The sequence below is a fragment of the Carassius auratus genome, chromosome 8 (genome assembly GCF_003368295.1).
Source record: "Carassius auratus strain Wakin chromosome 8, ASM336829v1, whole genome shotgun sequence".
NCBI classification, from domain to species: Eukaryota; Metazoa; Chordata; class Actinopteri; order Cypriniformes; family Cyprinidae; genus Carassius; species Carassius auratus.
In genome coordinates, this window is record NC_039250.1 from 29487323 (window position 1) to 29504254 (window position 16932).

At 40.9% G+C, this 16932-nt stretch overlaps 1 protein-coding gene across 1 annotated transcript in view; it reads right to left on the minus strand.

Moving 5' to 3' along the window:
* Positions 1–7435, minus strand: part of gnb1a (guanine nucleotide binding protein (G protein), beta polypeptide 1a) — a 28273-nt gene extending 20838 nt beyond the window's left edge. Inside the window, exon 1 of the mRNA XM_026270683.1 lies at positions 7092–7435. The gene's annotated coding sequence lies outside the window, so the exon portion shown is untranslated. The remainder of the gene's footprint in view (positions 1–7091) is intronic.
* Between the last annotated feature and the right edge of the window lie 9497 nt (positions 7436–16932).

Here is a 16932-nt window from a genome sequence, read left to right on the forward strand (position 1 = left end):
TCAGGCGTTGGCAGCTATTAGATTCATAAACCTTTCTGCTGGAATAATATACTTTCTATTACAACATTGTTTTCATTACAATTATTCTAATTCTTGCACTTAAAGGTGCTGTCTGTAGGATTGACACCGAGTGGCTGAACTAGGTATTGCAGTCCAAATTCAAAATATTAGAGAGGGGTTTTCTTCACGTGGCCTCTCCTCATCAGACTTTACGCGCACACAGGTTGCCAGATTGACGACACCAACAGGAACGAGCACACTTGATGATGAATGAAATGAAATACGCTGTGTTTTCCACAACTGGCATCATCAAGTGAAATACAAATGAGTAAACTGACAGCGGACGGGTTTCACAAACCAAAACAGAGTCCGACATTCTTGCCCGGAACGAGCATTTCCAAAGGAGAATAACTGACTGTAGCATTGTTTTTCATATAAACATGTAAACTTAGCTTGTTTCTTAAATATCTGCAAACATATTAAGGTATTTTTATGCTGTGGTAGAGTCAAAATCTTACATACAGAAAATGTAACATTCACGCTTTGGTCTGACGTGCGCTTAAAGAGACCGAACTAAACATGCTGCCGACTGTCATTAAAAAGATAGTTCACCCTGAAAACCTGTATTAATTTCTTTCTTTTGCTGAACACAAACGAAGATCTTTTGAATGTTTTGAAGAAACTTTCAATTTATTTGCTTTTTGATGTTTCCCTTAATTCTACAATTGGTAAAAACTAAATGGATTTCATGGTGACCTAGATTAGGGAAATCATGTTTTTAATGAGTAAGTGGGTCAGTTGTTACCTGCCTGATGCCAGTGAAGCGTCCAGTGGATCGGTTTTACATTACAGCTGAACGTCACACACAATCACAACTCACATTTCAACTGGATCATACATACTTTCAAAAGCCTTTTGTGCAATTAATACAAAGCAAGAATTGTCATGTGAGTGTGGCTCTGTTTCAAAGCCTAGTGAGTGTTCAGGCATCATGGCCGAGCTAATACCATTTAAAAAGGTTAGCAGGATGATTATGATTGTGCTTATTATGGCCTTATTGTTAGGTAGCAGCAACACAAGTATTGTTCAGGAAGACGACGAGAATGAACCCAGAATGCACCAACTCAATGAGAAAATGTCCATCCAAGATGGCAGATGTTGAACATGTCCATTTTACATGTAATTAATTCAATACTCAATAGACAGCTTAGGCTTTGGAGCACAGCTAATTGCTCATACCGTTTCTCTTGTCTGTCGTTGGAGTTTCCCACTGGACTACTACAATTGAGAATAAAACACGTTTAACATCAGCTGTCTAGACGAAGTCAGATCTTGTCAAGCTTGGATCATTCCTGCAAACAAACGTGTCACCTGCCTCCGACCAAACAGGTTTCTCTGGACACTCTGCTCTTTCACAAATATTTCTCCCTGAAACTGCCACGAAGATGCCCCAGAAACACATGGCCATTACACTGCACATCCAACATCTTTACAAAGCTGACATCAAGGACAGCACTCAGAACAATAAAACCAAGGAGCCATTGGCTCCTATAAGAAAAAACACTTTTTTAGGTGCCACAATAAACATTTTATTTATTCTATTATTATTATTATTTTATTTTACATTTTATCATTTCAATCATACTGTCATGTGTTTAGGTTTCATCTTTTCTTGACTTCATCAGCATGACCTGGGAACCAAGGTTCATTTAAAGTGGGAACTACACATCTTTTCCAACTTGAAATATACGAATTGTAAATGACACAGAGTCTGCACCAATACCGTGGACCATAGGCATCACTTGGCCAGAGTGTAGTTTGGGCTCCTCCTCAATGCATCCGGCAAATGTTGTCATACACCCTTAAATATAAAAGGTGCCTCATGATGCCATAGAAGAATGGTTCCATAAAGAACCTTTAACATGTGAAGAACCTTTACGTTTAACAAAAGGACATTTGTGGTGAAAGAAGGTTCTTCAGATTATAAAATGTGGGTTCAAGTCTTGGGCCAGGGGTTGCCAGGTTTTCACATCAAAACTAGCCCAATCAAGTTTTGAGGGGGATCCTCCAAAAATCGAAATCAGGTAAAATACACTTTTTGGTTGGGTTCCCCCCAGTAAAATTTGCACTTTAGGGGCTAAATATCACATTATTGGGGTCGCTTAAACCCACGGCAACAGTGTTAAAGCAGACCAATTCAGACCAACTTGTGTCAGCGCTGCTGCGCGGCAGAGATGAGGACTGTCTGAACCTCTTTTATCCAATAAAACTTTGATGAGCATCATCTCAGTTTAATACGTGAACATAGCAAATGATGCGATTGCATACAAATCAGGAAAAAAAAAGGCATTACATGCACATTTTTTATTTATAACATGTAATCACATAGGACTAGTTGCCAGTGGTGACCTCAGCAAAAACTTCACTCGCAATTTAGTATTTTTGGTCGCAAATGAGACCGTTTTAGTTGCAGTTCAGAGACCTGAAGGACCTTTTCTATACAGAAACTGTGATTTCAAATTCATTGTTAAATAAGAATGAAAAAAAAAAAAAAAAAGGTGTTCACTGATGCTCTCTATAGTGAACACAATCACACGAAACAAAGCAAATCATGAATGCATCAGGTTTGCATCAGGTTTGGCCACATTTCTCCTATCGTTCAGTTTAACACTAGCAATGTCAACAGAAAGCAAAGCATTTATTCCAAATGCAAATTATGTGTTTTCACATGCAAAAGCGTATTAGTGTACCACCGGTGACTTGCACAGTGGCACTGTCCTTCTGTGGTCCACTTTGCTTATTCAAAACAGCACATGACTGTCAGATAACAGACCTGTATCCAAACGACCTGTGAGGAAATGAGCATGATGGCACGAGCCAACGCTGGGATGCATGAGCGCAGCTCCTCACGTTAAACAGGAGTCACAAGAGGTTGAGCCATCGCTCCCCTGACAGTAAAGACTACTTACATTTCATGAAGTGAGTTGGATGTTGGTTCAGGAAGCGACAACTGTTTTAGAAGAACAGTGCAATAGAAATGTGTGTTTTCTTTAGTGGTTGGCCAATATATCTGCCAATATTTGACATTTTTCAAATATCTGAATGGGCCAATATGTTTTTCTGTTTGGCCGATGTACTTGTGGTGGTGGGACTTTTATTTTGACAGTGCTCAGAACGACTGCGCCTGCACACATTGGGAGTTTAGCTCCCAATAAAAAAAACGGAAAAAAAAGAACCTACCTGTATCCTGAAGACCTTGATTAGTTTGTTCAGGTGTGTTTGATTAGGGTTGAAGCTAAACTCTACAGGGACTTTCCAGGATTAACGTTCCCCACCCCTGATTTAAACTGTTCTTTGAATGTCTAATGAACAACTCATTTCACAAACCTTGCAGACTTAAGCCCCTTTCACACCACATTGGACCCGGAAAATTGCTGGATCCACCTTCTGTATGAATGCAAACACGTCCCGGGATTGATTCCGTGAACGATCCCGAGTTGGGGACCTAGTAACATTGCCGGCTTTAGTCCCAGAACGAGCTCTGTGTGAATAAAAGCCAGAACTAATGCTGTAATGAGTGTGTCACAACTCTTTTACCAGCCGTTTTGAAGGAAGATCAGCGTTCGCGACAAGAAAAAAAAAAAGGTGCTGAGATTTTTCACCATCTTAAGTGTGTTTTTATTAATGCCATTAATGTTTTTGTTAACATAGCACTAGTCAGCTAAATGAATGTAACATGGGGAAAGACGGATGCACTTTTGGAAGTTGAACCTAAGGGAAATGTCATTTTGGAATTGATGTGGTCTAATGTGATGTTGTTCATGCTCTTGATCACGAAGAAATTTTATTTTATTGCTGTAATATATTATAGCATTAACAAGATGACCCACTGAATTCAAGTTGGAAGCGACGACTGTGCTGATATAAGATTATAATTGTAAACATAACTATTTTTTTCCCCCCGGTACAAAACTTAGTGAAATTATTTTTTTGTGTGTGTGTGTAACTGTACTTTCTGAACGCATTCAGCTAATTTGAATACTGTATACGGCATCGTGATCCCAGTCACCGCAACAAACAACTTAATCATAAAAAACCTTAATTCTTACTTTCACTTTCGAGTTTCACGATCACACATACTCTGTGAATACTATGGAGCGTAGTCAGTACTTACCGCACATTTTACAAGATTAGATGTTCGTCAGTGGTGCTCAGGATCGGCAAATCATTCGCCATCGTCCTATCAGTCATCTCTCCTTACACTGTTTATGTGGTAATGGAAATTGTATGCACTGTAATGTAAAAGCTACCACTAGCAAGCAGCTAACCGTGTCCCTTTAGTGGCGCCGTAGAATGCATTGGTAATTTGGTAGACACTGCCCAAACGTATCCTGAACACCCCTAATCAGGTGGACCAGGTTGTTTTTGATTGGTTTTGGAGCTCAAATCTGCAGGAGCAGTGCTGGTTACCCCTGATTTAGATGATTAGATGGCCTCTTCATTCATACAGATTATGCAATGCATCTACAAATACTGACACATCAAACAAAGAAATATGCCATGAGAGCCATAGTTTCAGTACACGACAGCATGGAGTGGCACAAACTTTAGGCATTATCAAAGATCCAACATGTTGATAGCGCATGTCATCTGTGGAGAGAGCTGGATAAAACAGACACGAGTCAAATCAGCACTATCACTGACCAAACCCATAATCCTAAAAGCCTCTATGTGCGGATGGGAACAACGTAATCCTATTCAGAGATGCGGCTGAAAACATGAAGTGGGATAAAAAGAGATCAAGGAAAAAAAAACACGCAACAAATATTCACAGGTTTCACACACTTTCAGCATCTTCGCATGTTTTGTAACGATGCCAATTTGAACATTTTCAAGCGAACACAGAAGTATCAATGAGTATGAAAACTACACTTGAGCGGATTCAGATTTCTTCTGACTCTAAGGGCAGAAAAGACACTTTGCACAAGCATTCGAGTGCAGAAACAAGCACACGACCAATGAACCGCATCGGCCTTGCAATAACCAGCCAATAGCTACATTAAAAAGCGATTGACATTAAACCCGACGTGCTCTTATTCAGGTAAGACGCTCGGAAAGATTCGTTTCAGACTGCTGTTTCATGACAGCACCTGACCCGAAAGAGAAAATTACCAAAAAATAAAAAAGAAGCCATTTAAGCCTCTGGAAGCCCCGGTGCTGACTCTGGGTTATGAGCCGCACACATTACAGAAGCAGCGATGCGTGAACCGGAGCTCGCGTAGCATGCATTCAGGAGTATGTTCTGAGCCTTTAAGCAGCTCATGCACTTTACATTCTTCTCTGTTTCAGCTAAACATGGATTCTCCTCTGCAGTTCCTGCACAGTGTCACAGAAACTTCACACCACATCTGACATACTTTCTGTGGACCAGCGAATGAATTATGAATAAAAAAAGAGAGCTTTGTTTGCTGTCTTTCATGAATGCATGAGGGCTTTTTATTTCATTCTGATGCTGACGTTTTGTTACATAAGACTACATGAAACAAAGCACAGCCCCCTTACAGCAGCCTCATGTGCTCAAATCCTAAATATGACGCATGTGCAGGCGTGGGGGGGGGGGGGGGGTGCAAACTGTAAAATATGTTAAACAGAGCTAAGAGTCCTGAACTCTTATTGCTAGCCACAATATTTCATAAGAAAAAAAGCAGGCATGCTAAACGAACATGCAAATGCACTTTCTGACAGTAGATGGCACTTACAGAAAAGACATCAGAAATGTTTGGTCTTTATAATACAGACAGATTGAGTGGTGTGAAAGATACTGATGTCAGATTACTGTACTAAGTAAAATAAATATTTCCATAACAGCTTCATTTCCATGTCTGTGGGAATGCTTTTATATTGTGTGCTCAGTATTAAGACTGATTCATTTATACGAGGATCCTGAGGAAGACTGCAGGACCCGAGTCTGTGGTGTTTGAGAGGGAGGGCATAGATGTTTCAGAAGTGATTTCTGAGCGTCAGCTGTATAATAACAGATGCTATTAGAGCGCGTGTCATGTATTCAGTAGTGTATGAGAGCACGCGAGATGGGCTGAGTGTGTGTGTGTGTGAGGCAGGGATGTGTCTTCATCAGTCGCCATCTTGTTGGCTGCAGCAGCAGCTGTAGGCCGTGAACACACACATTCATTCATTCAGTACATGAACACACTGCTGACACACACACACACACACACACACACGCAAGCGCGCTCCCGCGTACATGTTTCAGCACAACATCATGAGCCACAGACAGCAGAAGCGCTTTAAACACACAATCACACCAGTATGAGTGTATTATGTGATAAAACACACTGGAGCTGCTCTTCCTCGTTCACACAACACACACGGGATAAAGAGATCGAGAAAATCCCATTAACCGGCGTTTAAGTTCGTTAAAAGCACAGGCTCACGGTTCAAACCGATCAAAGGCACACGAACAGAAACACTTCAATCACACACACATCCGCCACCGAAATAAGAGCGGAATCCAGCGCTCCTTCGACGCTTCACCGGGACACGGGTGATCGTTAGAGTCACAAACTGATGAAGAGAAGTGGGGAGCTAGTTTGGCTTCATCCTCCATCTTCACTGTTCATTTCATCATCATCTTCATCATCATGAGCAGTCAGATATGCACCAACGCAAGCTCAAAACACGGCAAACCAGGATTTATATTCGTTAAAAAGGCCAAACGTTACTCGTTGCCCAAAGGAGACAGTTTTAGCAGCTTCATGCCAAAAACGCGGCTGTCTCTCGCCTGCTTTTAGCGAGAGCAGAGATCACCTGACAGCATTTGACATCGATCATCGATTAGCTAGTCAGCTAACAGCACATCTCTGCCACATGACCGTGATTTGAGGAAGTTAACACATACTAAACCACGAATGTGGCCTAGGAATTATTCATTTTTGATATTTGCTGCACATAGTGTATAAACGATCATTATAAGTGCACCATTATACATTCTAGTGCAGAGGCCCCCACCCCAGAACAGCCAAATGAAGCCAATCAGGCGAGCGTTAAAGAGAAAGCGGCCGATAAACACTGACCTGTGTTGTGTCGGTACAGTTCGTTGTGTATCTATCATTGACTGTACACCGCGAGGAGAGATCCACAGCTGCCCGACCTGCAGACAGTCCGTCAGTCCGTCAGCGGAGAGCGGCACTCCCCGAACCCGCAGCCGCGACAGCTGCAACCGCGCCGATTCTGCTCCAAACAACGCGAGCTTCACGCAGATGCCTCGTGGTTAATGTGGTCAACACAATGCTCTGTCCGAAGTAGCCTTTCTGCGAGGTCCCACACTCGTCGTTCTCCGTCGCTCGCTGTGTCAGGCGCTCGCTCCAGCCATCAGACAGCAGAGATGGGCGCGGTGACCCTGCTCTCACGACTGGGAAACCCCACGCTGCGCCTGCGTCACCACGCAACGGATTCGACCGTTTCAGCGCCAAATCTAGTTTCGCTTGAGTTTAGGATTCGCCGTCAATGGCTTTAGAGATTTATTCATGAAAGTGTAACGGACAATTTTTAATATAAATCATAGTGTTTACAGACATATTATGGTGAAGAGTCTGCGAACAGCCGTAAAACAGTAATAATAAGACGTGTTATGGTCAGTTTACAAGGTACTTCCAAACTAATGTATTATAGATTATTCGTTAATGTCATTTAAAAGTAATTCCTTACTTTACAATATTTCTGTCTTTGAACTGTAATGCGTTACATGACTCCTGTATTACTTTTGAGTTAATTTGACCCAAAATTAACTTATCTGCTGCATTTTTGATTCGTGAATGTCTTGCAGTTTTTTTTCTTTGAACAATTACATTTTAGCCTAAAAGTGTGTTGTAACGCTTACAAGTAAAATATTAATGAAAATTGATTAGTAATGCCTTACACTATTGCGTTTCAGCAAAAAGTAATATGTTACTGTTATGCGCTACTTTTGTAATGCGTTACTCCCAACACTGGTTATGGTGTAGTGAAGTGTTCTCACACAGCAGCAGAATATGGTTGTCAGTCCCCCTGTATTTGGGAATTTAATACAGTTACGTTCACACACAGTAAGTTTATTTACGAGTGTGAAAACCACATTCTGTAACCAAACTCACACCTGTCTCACAGACCTAAGCCCCTTTCACACTGCACGTCAGACCCGCAATATTTCCGGAACATTGCCGGGTCGCCTTCTGTGTGAAAGCAACCACGTCCCGGTATTGATTACCAAATTGAACCCGGGTCGGGGACCTAGTAACATTGGGGGGTTCAACCCGGGACGAGCGCTGTGTGAACAAAAGCCAGATCTAATTCCGTGTCGAAGTGATGACGCGCGCTATCGCGTGACCCTTTTACCGGCTGTTTTGAAGGAAGATCAACATTTGCGACAAAAACATATGTGCAAACTGTAATGAAGCAGAGATCAGTTAGTTACTCACTTTCCGTGCTGACGCCGAGACCGTTTGCTTGCTTCAGTGAAAGTATAACGTGCCTAGCGTTTTCGACTCGTACATTACACGTCGCATTCTGATGTCAGGTGTCGTTACAGAAGTGTGGATCGATGGTGCATAACGGCCCCAAAGGGAGCACCCCTTATGAATGCTTAAATGACTAATGGAACACCCTACGTTCTTGTGGTCTTAACAGACACGGTAAGGCCGTAAGAGCACAAGAAGTGCTCCATTTAGGACAGGGCCAGAGTCGCTAGGGCTGGGAATCAAGGGGAATCGACTCCTCATTCAGAGCCCTTTTCAGTTCAACAAAGCTTATCTATGGGTAGTCTCAGCCTCAGACGTCACACACACGGATTGTTGGCTGAACATCTGATGTATATGGCACACAAAAGTGTTGAAGTCTTCATCGGATTGGTTGAATTCTACAGGATTTCTGTGAGACGTGTGTGTCACGTTCTTTGATGTTTCACCTGGAAACAAACCCCCTCATGAAAGAAGAAAGCCTAGTGTTTACTACTGTGACAATGAGTGCTTATCAGGATCAACTAAATGCTGGATTTTCAAAAGTCTGTGAAATATTTAAAGTTTGCGGCATAGAATCTTTAAAATATGTCAGAGAGTTTTACAAACCGGTCTGTTATTGTGGTGACATTTCCACGCACCGAAACGTGACGATGAACGAAACTAACTGTGATTGGCTGTTTGACATGTTGACAAACAGCCTCATGGGTGGGCCTTGGTCAATGAAAGCTGCCATAGATTTAAGACCTTTAGTTTGAAGGTCTGGCTACATGAGATGTGAGACTAACCTATGGGTGCCTCTCAAATGGAAGGCTGCTCACATTTAAATTCACGAAAATAAACTGAAAGAAAACAAGTGGGTACTGAGATCATCTGAATGTTAGGATGCAGCCTTCCATTTGAGAAGCAACATTCACCTCCCTAATGCTTGCTAAAAGCCGTAATTACGAGAGTTGTGAGATTAAATAGATTATTTTTATATTTTCATTACCATTCGCCTCCCTCATATTTGCTAAAAGTGATTAAGAAGTCTGATCAGTTTCCTGATTTGTATAGTTTTAATGAACCAGCTAAAAAAATGATTCAGAGGTTATTCTACAGTGGAACTGGCTTGTCCATAGTTTTGAGCATTGCATGATAGAATAGATCATGACGTGATCCAGGGTCTTGATCTTATCTAAAATAAAAAAAAAATTTTAACATTTCTATCAGCCAATAATTATTATAAAAGAGAACATCAACGGCCATTGGTTCGTGCATTTTATAAAAAATGTAAACAATGGCCCTATGGTGACAAAGCCCACCAGAATGGGTGGGGCATCTGGCTATATAAGCGGACGTTAGCCACAGGATTCTCAGATTTCTTCTCCTCAATGTGGCTCTCTCCCCTCTGAGACAGATAGGAATCTGGACTCTTAACTACCTTGATGACTGGCTCGTTCTGGCCCAGTTGGAGGCAGAATTAATATCACACAGGACCCTCCTCCTCAGTCATCTGGAGTGCCTGGGACTCAGGGTCTGTTTTGCCAAGAACACATTGTTCCCTAGCCAGAGAATATATAATTCCTGGTGACAATTTTTGACTCCGCCCAAATGAGAGCTGACATGGTGCCAGAACAGGCTCTGGCCATATGGAGTTTGACGACATCCTTCGAAATTGCTACTACTCGCCCTATCGAAGTGTTTCAGGGCTTCATGGCGGCGGCATTGCCAGCACTACAGTTGAGTGTGCTTCGTATGTTCCTTCTACAGTACTGTTGAAACCATGGGATCCATCGCATGCGTGGTTTCATGGACAGTAGCAGATCAAGGTGAGTCAGGCCTGAGTAACTGCACTAGCCACCTGGAAGAACTCCTGCCTGTCCTAAAAGTGTAGTCTTTTTAGTGTAATCAGGCCTGTCCTTTCTGTGGTGTCCTACACAAATCACCAGGAATGCCTCTCCTCAAAGCATCTCTTCACTCTGGTAGAGCACCTCCTGGAATGGTCTTAACTCAACCTGCGCTTGTTGAGAGCTGTGCATATACTGGGCAAATTGAACCAGGGAGCGGATATGTTATCAAGGAGCAATGTCCCCTCAAGGCAGTGAATGCTCCATCCGCAGATGGTTCAGAGGACCTGGGAGATCTTCGGTAAGGCAGAGGTGGATCTTTTCTCATCAGAGGACAACTCTCAATGCCCAATTTATTTCTCAAAAACCAGGGACACGTTGGCCCACAATTGGCCCAAAATCCTCCTTTAAGCTTTTCCCTTGATCGCCTTGGTCCCACAGGCGAATAAGAGAACAAAAACACAAGGTTCTCCTGATGGCCCCCCTTTGGATGTACCAACTGAGGCTATCAGAGCTAATTCACCTGTTGGTAGCAGCCTCTTGGCCCGTTCTGCTGAGACAGGATCTCCTCTCTCAAGCGAACGGGACAATATGGCATTCTCAGCACCAACCTATGGGCCAGGGTCCTTTCCACTTGAAGAGACATGGGCTATGTAAACAGATCTGGGAGGGAGCCATTGGCCATATCACACTCAAGCTCTAGGGCATTAGTTCACCTGTTAGCCACTCGACTCCTAGCTGTCAGAGTTACAGGAGTACTCTGGAACAATTAACCAGGCTGGATGTGACCTTAGGAAGCTCAGCCCGTCTTAGCCTTGGGTTGTTGTTAACTTCTCTATGGGCATTGGTTGCTTATGGAAGTTTGATACTTTTAGTTGTTCCACCACATTAGCATGGTGTGATTGTACGGTGTTCCCATAGCATTTTAGCAAGACACAGTATGAGTGTAGTATTGAAAGGGAACATACACGGTTACTAAAATAACATCTGTTCCCTGAGATACAGGAACGAGTACTGTGTTGCTAGCCGTGCTATGTAGCTGCACGACTCAGTTGTCGCTTCAATCGAAGTAACCTGAGAATCCAGTGAGGACATCTGCTCATATTGCCAGATACCCCACCTATTCTGCCCAACTTTGTCAGGCTTTTGCGGGCTTCGTCGCCCAAGGTTTGGGCAGCTCCGCTGAAAAGGCTGTGAAAAGGCTTCAGTTCAGTAGAAAAAAGGCTTTTTCCTATAGCATATAATCAAGACGCAGTACTCGTTCCCACGAGTACGTTATTATTAATGTTCTGGTTATTTGGCTTCAAGTCAAGTTAAGTCACCTTTATTTATATAGCGCTTTAAACAAAACAGATTGTGTCAAAGCAACTGAATAACATTAATTAGGAAAACAGTGTGTCAATGCACATTAATAATTGCAATAAATGGCAGTTAAAGGAAGTTCATCATTGAATTCAGTGATGTCATCATACAGTTCAGTTCAGTTTAAATTGTATCTGTGCAATCATTTTCAATCAAGTCAACAATATCAACATAAATGAAGTGTCCCCACCTAAGCAAGCCTGAGGCGAGAGCGGCAGGGAACCAAAATTCCATCAGTGACAGAATGGAGAAAAAACCTTGAGAGATTGTGCAGAAGAGTCATCTGTTTCCTGTGGTCTTGGGAGGGGGGGGGGGGTTGTGGTGGGGGCTTGAGCCCCTGTCCCTTTGAGGTCCGACACTAAAGTGCCCTTGCGGTCTGCATTTTTTGAAGGTAGGGGTGTGCGATGTTCTGGTGCCGCCAAATTATACTGCGACATACATTAACATCAGTATTAACTCAGCGGTAGAGTTACTCTGACGACACTGCACTTATTCACAAAAGTACTTTCTTTTGCATCTGCTTTAAAACCTTACTGATTATTTAAATATTTAATTCATGTGCTGTTATGACTTGGGTTTTTTTCTGAGCACGCTCAAAGTGCATGCAAAGCCCTTTAAAACTGCATGATTACTGAACTAAGTTATGTTTTGAGTTAATACTGTCAAAACACACAAGGTTTATGTATAGCCTCTATAGTTGGTAAAAAATAAGACACCAACCCTTTTTAAATATTTTGGTGAATTATTCCTTTAATTTTAATAAAACATCAAACACAAAGAAAAAGATTTCTCAATACTCTTGACTGAAAAAAACTTTAAAACAGTTTCTTTAATAGGAATCTGCATTTTGGACTAACTGGAGTTTGCTTATTAAGCGTGCAGAACAACCACCCAATAAAGCATTACAAAAATCTAACATTGAGGTCATAAAGGCATGGATTAACATTTCTGCATTTGACATTGAGAGCATAGGCCGAAATTTAGATATATTTTTGAGATGGAAAAATGCAGTTTAACAAATGCTAGAAACGTGGCTTTCTAAGGACAGATTTCTATCAAATAGCACACCTAGGTTACTAGCTGATGACTAAGAATTGACAGAGCAGCCATCAAGTCTTAGACAGTGTTCTACGTTATTACAAGCAGAGTTTTTAGGTCCTTTAATTAACACCTCTGTTTTTTCAGAATTTAGCAGTAAGAAATTACTCATCATCCAGTTTTTTTATATCGTTTCCTGATGATATCTCCCAAGGGTAACGTAAAGCGTGAAAAGTAGTGGCCCTAGTACTGAGCCTTGAGGTACTCCATACTGCACTTGTGATCGATATGATACATCTTCATTCACTGCTATGAATTGATGGCGGTCATATAAGTACGATTTAAACCATACTAATGCACTTCCATTAATGCCAACAAAGTTTTCTAGTCTATGCAAAATAATGTTGTGGTCAATAGTGTTGAATGGAGCGCTAAGATCCAGTAGCACTAATAGAGAGATACAAACATGATCAGATGATAAGAGCAGGTCTTTTGTAACTCTAGGGAGAGTAGTCTTAATACTGATTGGAAATCCTCACAGATACAATTTTTCCTCTAAGAAGGAATATAATTTTGAGGATACTATCTTTTCTAGTATCTTGAACAGAAAAGGGAGGTTAGAGATTGGCCTGTAATTAACTAGTTCTTTGGGGTCTTGTGTTTGTTTTTTGTTTTTTATGAGAGAATTAATAACAGCCAGTTTGAAGGTTTTGGGGATATATCCAGCACTAACTCAGATATAAAATATTTAATAAAGTCTGTATGGTGGCCTGGTGGCCTGTATACAGTAGCCAGTACAAACATCACAGTGGATTTATCACTCATTTATCTGGATAATGTTTTATGTAGCACCATTACTTCAAACGAGTTATACTTGAAGCCTGCCCTCTGAGAAATCCTGAAAATATTTGTATAAATTGAAGCAACACCTCCCCCTTTACCTTTTGGACATGGCTCATGTTTATAACAGTAATCTTGGGGAGAAGACTCATTTAAAATAATGTAATCATCAGGTTTTAGCCAGGTTTCTATCAAACAGGGAAAGGGATCTGATATTCAATAAGCTAAACTTTATAATTTGTTTATCTGTATTGCATCTGTTTTTTGTTTGTTGAACCTCAATTAAATTGTTACTCTTAAATTGTTTTTTTTAGTATTTTCTAGTTCGGGGAACAGACACAGTCTCTATAGTGTGATATCTAGGTGAAAGAGTCTCTATGTGCTGAGAATTAGCTGACCTCTGTGACGTGAGGCAGCTAGCAGACGGTCGGTTTAGCCAGTCGGTCTGCTTCCTGACCTGGGCCCCAGTTAGTCAAGTATAAACACTAAGACTATTTGCCATATTTCTAGAGAGAAGAGTGGCACCATCCCAGGATGAAGACCATCTCTTTTCAACAGGTCAGGTCTGCCCCAAAAGCTCATCCAATTGTCAATAACACCTTCAGTGTACAGTAACAGTTTATTAATTTTGCTCAAAGCATATAAGTGTGCTAAAAGAGACTTCATTGAAATCGTCCTCTGCTGCCATAGCAAGACAAGGGGAATGACATGGGTCTCTCAGCAGTTTAGTTGCATCATACACTTTGTCTCATAAGCAGCTAACACAGCACTTGTTTTCGTTTACTACATGTACTCTCAACAACACTCACTGCCCAAATCCCCCCTGGTTACATGCAAGGCCTGTCACAAAATAATATAAAGGGAACAAATGAAAGGCAAGTAGACAAGGGACCACCAAAACATCTGTGGGAGGGGTTAAGGGAGGCAGTCTCAAGCCCACAGCTAATTATCACCAGCAGCTTGACTGAGATGTTACTCCATGGAGAGTCAGAGGCACACTGGGTAGCACTGTTACTTAGAGACTAGGAACACAATATACCCTGATCAATTACCCACCGGGTTTATTGGGCCCTTGCATCCCTAACTCAGACTTTACCAAGGAGACAGAGGCCTCAACAGATCCCACTTTTCTAGGAGCTCTCCCACAAATACTACCAACCCATACTAGTAACTAACCCAGCTAGTACAGAGATTGAACATGGGAAAAAGATATATGCTCAGTATATGTCTATTTCATAAATTCAGTAGATTAAAGAACAACAGACATTGTTTTTGACAAGGACAGATAGGACCTATATTGCCAACAGGTTATGTAAGTAATGTAAGTGTAAGTCAAATCAAATATTACCATACTGGATGTTGCAGACATGCTCTTTGTTGTGCAAGGAGGCTTAGGTGTTCTGAAACAAGGATCAAGGTTTTACAAGGACAAGCTGAATGTGGAGTCAGCTCATCATCTTTGTTGAATTAATAACCTGCATCAAATTAGAATAGCCAACTATTCAGTTCAGTCCATAGGCTTTGAGATGAACCAGGACAAGGCTTTACAGAGTGTGACAAGAAAAAGACTGAAGGGCCATGCAACTTTCTTAATCTCTACTACATGGTAAATTAACTAACTGTTCTGTTCTTGGAATCAGGTGCTGCAGGTGCAAAATTGCCCACGGTGGATGACAATCCTTTTGAGAATTTGTTGTCCAGGATATGTTCTCTGACGAATGTGTTTTGCAGCTACATAAAACATCCCATGAGAGCTGCTGGCAAAGCTGTCGCACTATTACCTGCATTACAGAAGTGCTTCACTTTTACCAGCCAGTTTACTTATTATGATCAGCGTGACAAAGATATTAACCATCTTTTATTTATTTTTTATTAAAGTACACATAATTATTTTGTCTTGTTGAATCATGAAACTGTATTTCTATAAAGTCAAGAATTACTGCCACTGTTCCTGGGATCAATCCAGTGTTGCATTGCAGGGTCACTTTAATGTGTTAATTTCTTAAAAACTGTATTCCAGTGATGGATCTCCAATTATATTTGTCCATTTATACAACATTGTGGGTTCATAGTAGTAAAGACAATTAATTGTAAATTTTGTGCTATTATTATTTTTTGTGCTTAGTTATTTAATCTATTCCAACATACTGTAGAGAAGCACAGCAAGCAAGTTATTTATATTTTTTAATACATGATTTTCCACATGGATGTCTTTTAGTAGTAGTATCATGTGGCATTTAAGAACGATCAGGATAAGCACTTTAAAATAAAACAAAATACAGTATAATGTGATGCATTTCATAAATGGGGATGGCATTATATGCAGCTAAGCCTTTAATAACCTTGCTTTTTATAGCAGGGTTGGGGATGCAGTAATCTGATTTAGAGTAATCTGCTCAAATCTGGCATAAATGCTGACCGTATGCCTCTATTCAAATGGACTGCTCCTATTGGCTGAGCCACATCATTACTCTTATGTGCTGTGAAATTAGAAAATGTCATACTGAATTTCAGTAGATCAGTCTCAACACAATATTTCATGTTCCAGAGACCAAGTCTGATACGTCTGTGGTACAGGTTTAAAACTTAAATGGTAGCAGTTTAACTATTAGTCAGCTCATATCAACATTTTACCCTGTACTTACAGTATTTTTTATGTTTCAAGAAAAGAGGAGGAAAAACAAAAAACAATCTCTAATGTTTACAAGAGTGTATCTGTATGTGTAGGAAGAAACAAATTAAGAACTGTACTATTTCGATCACACAGAACTTTCTTTTGCACTTAAAAACACATGATAATAGATAACAACAGTGTTCTAGTTACTTTAGTACACAATAGTAACAACGGAGCTGCACTGCTGATAAAAAGAAAAGAAGGCAGGGTCTCAGGCATGAGATGTGCTGCAATGATCAGTCAGTGGTTTGTCTAGCTCAGGTTTACGTAGAAAAACAATTAAAAGCAGAGACGCTTACTGTAAACAGTTCCAACAGAGCCCAAAGCAGACGTCTTACATCAGCATGTTCTATCCATCTACATGCCCATACAGGTAATCATGTTCTTCGTTTACACATAGTAATTGCCTCGAGCATGACTGGTAATTAACTGGTTATGCTACAACTACCAGAATTGATTTATCAGTACATTTGGTATTTTTTTCACTTAACACTAATTTACCAATGTGACTGTGTGTGAAAGGGGCTAATGTCATATTCTATTACTCTTTGGCTTTTCCCTTACCATCCTGATATTGTCTTCCATTAGTGTCAAAACTAATGATTTAGGAATCCTGGTTGAGAGGTTTTAGTTGCTAGTCTAGAACTCCAATAAAGATTAGAATAAGGCTATAGATGCT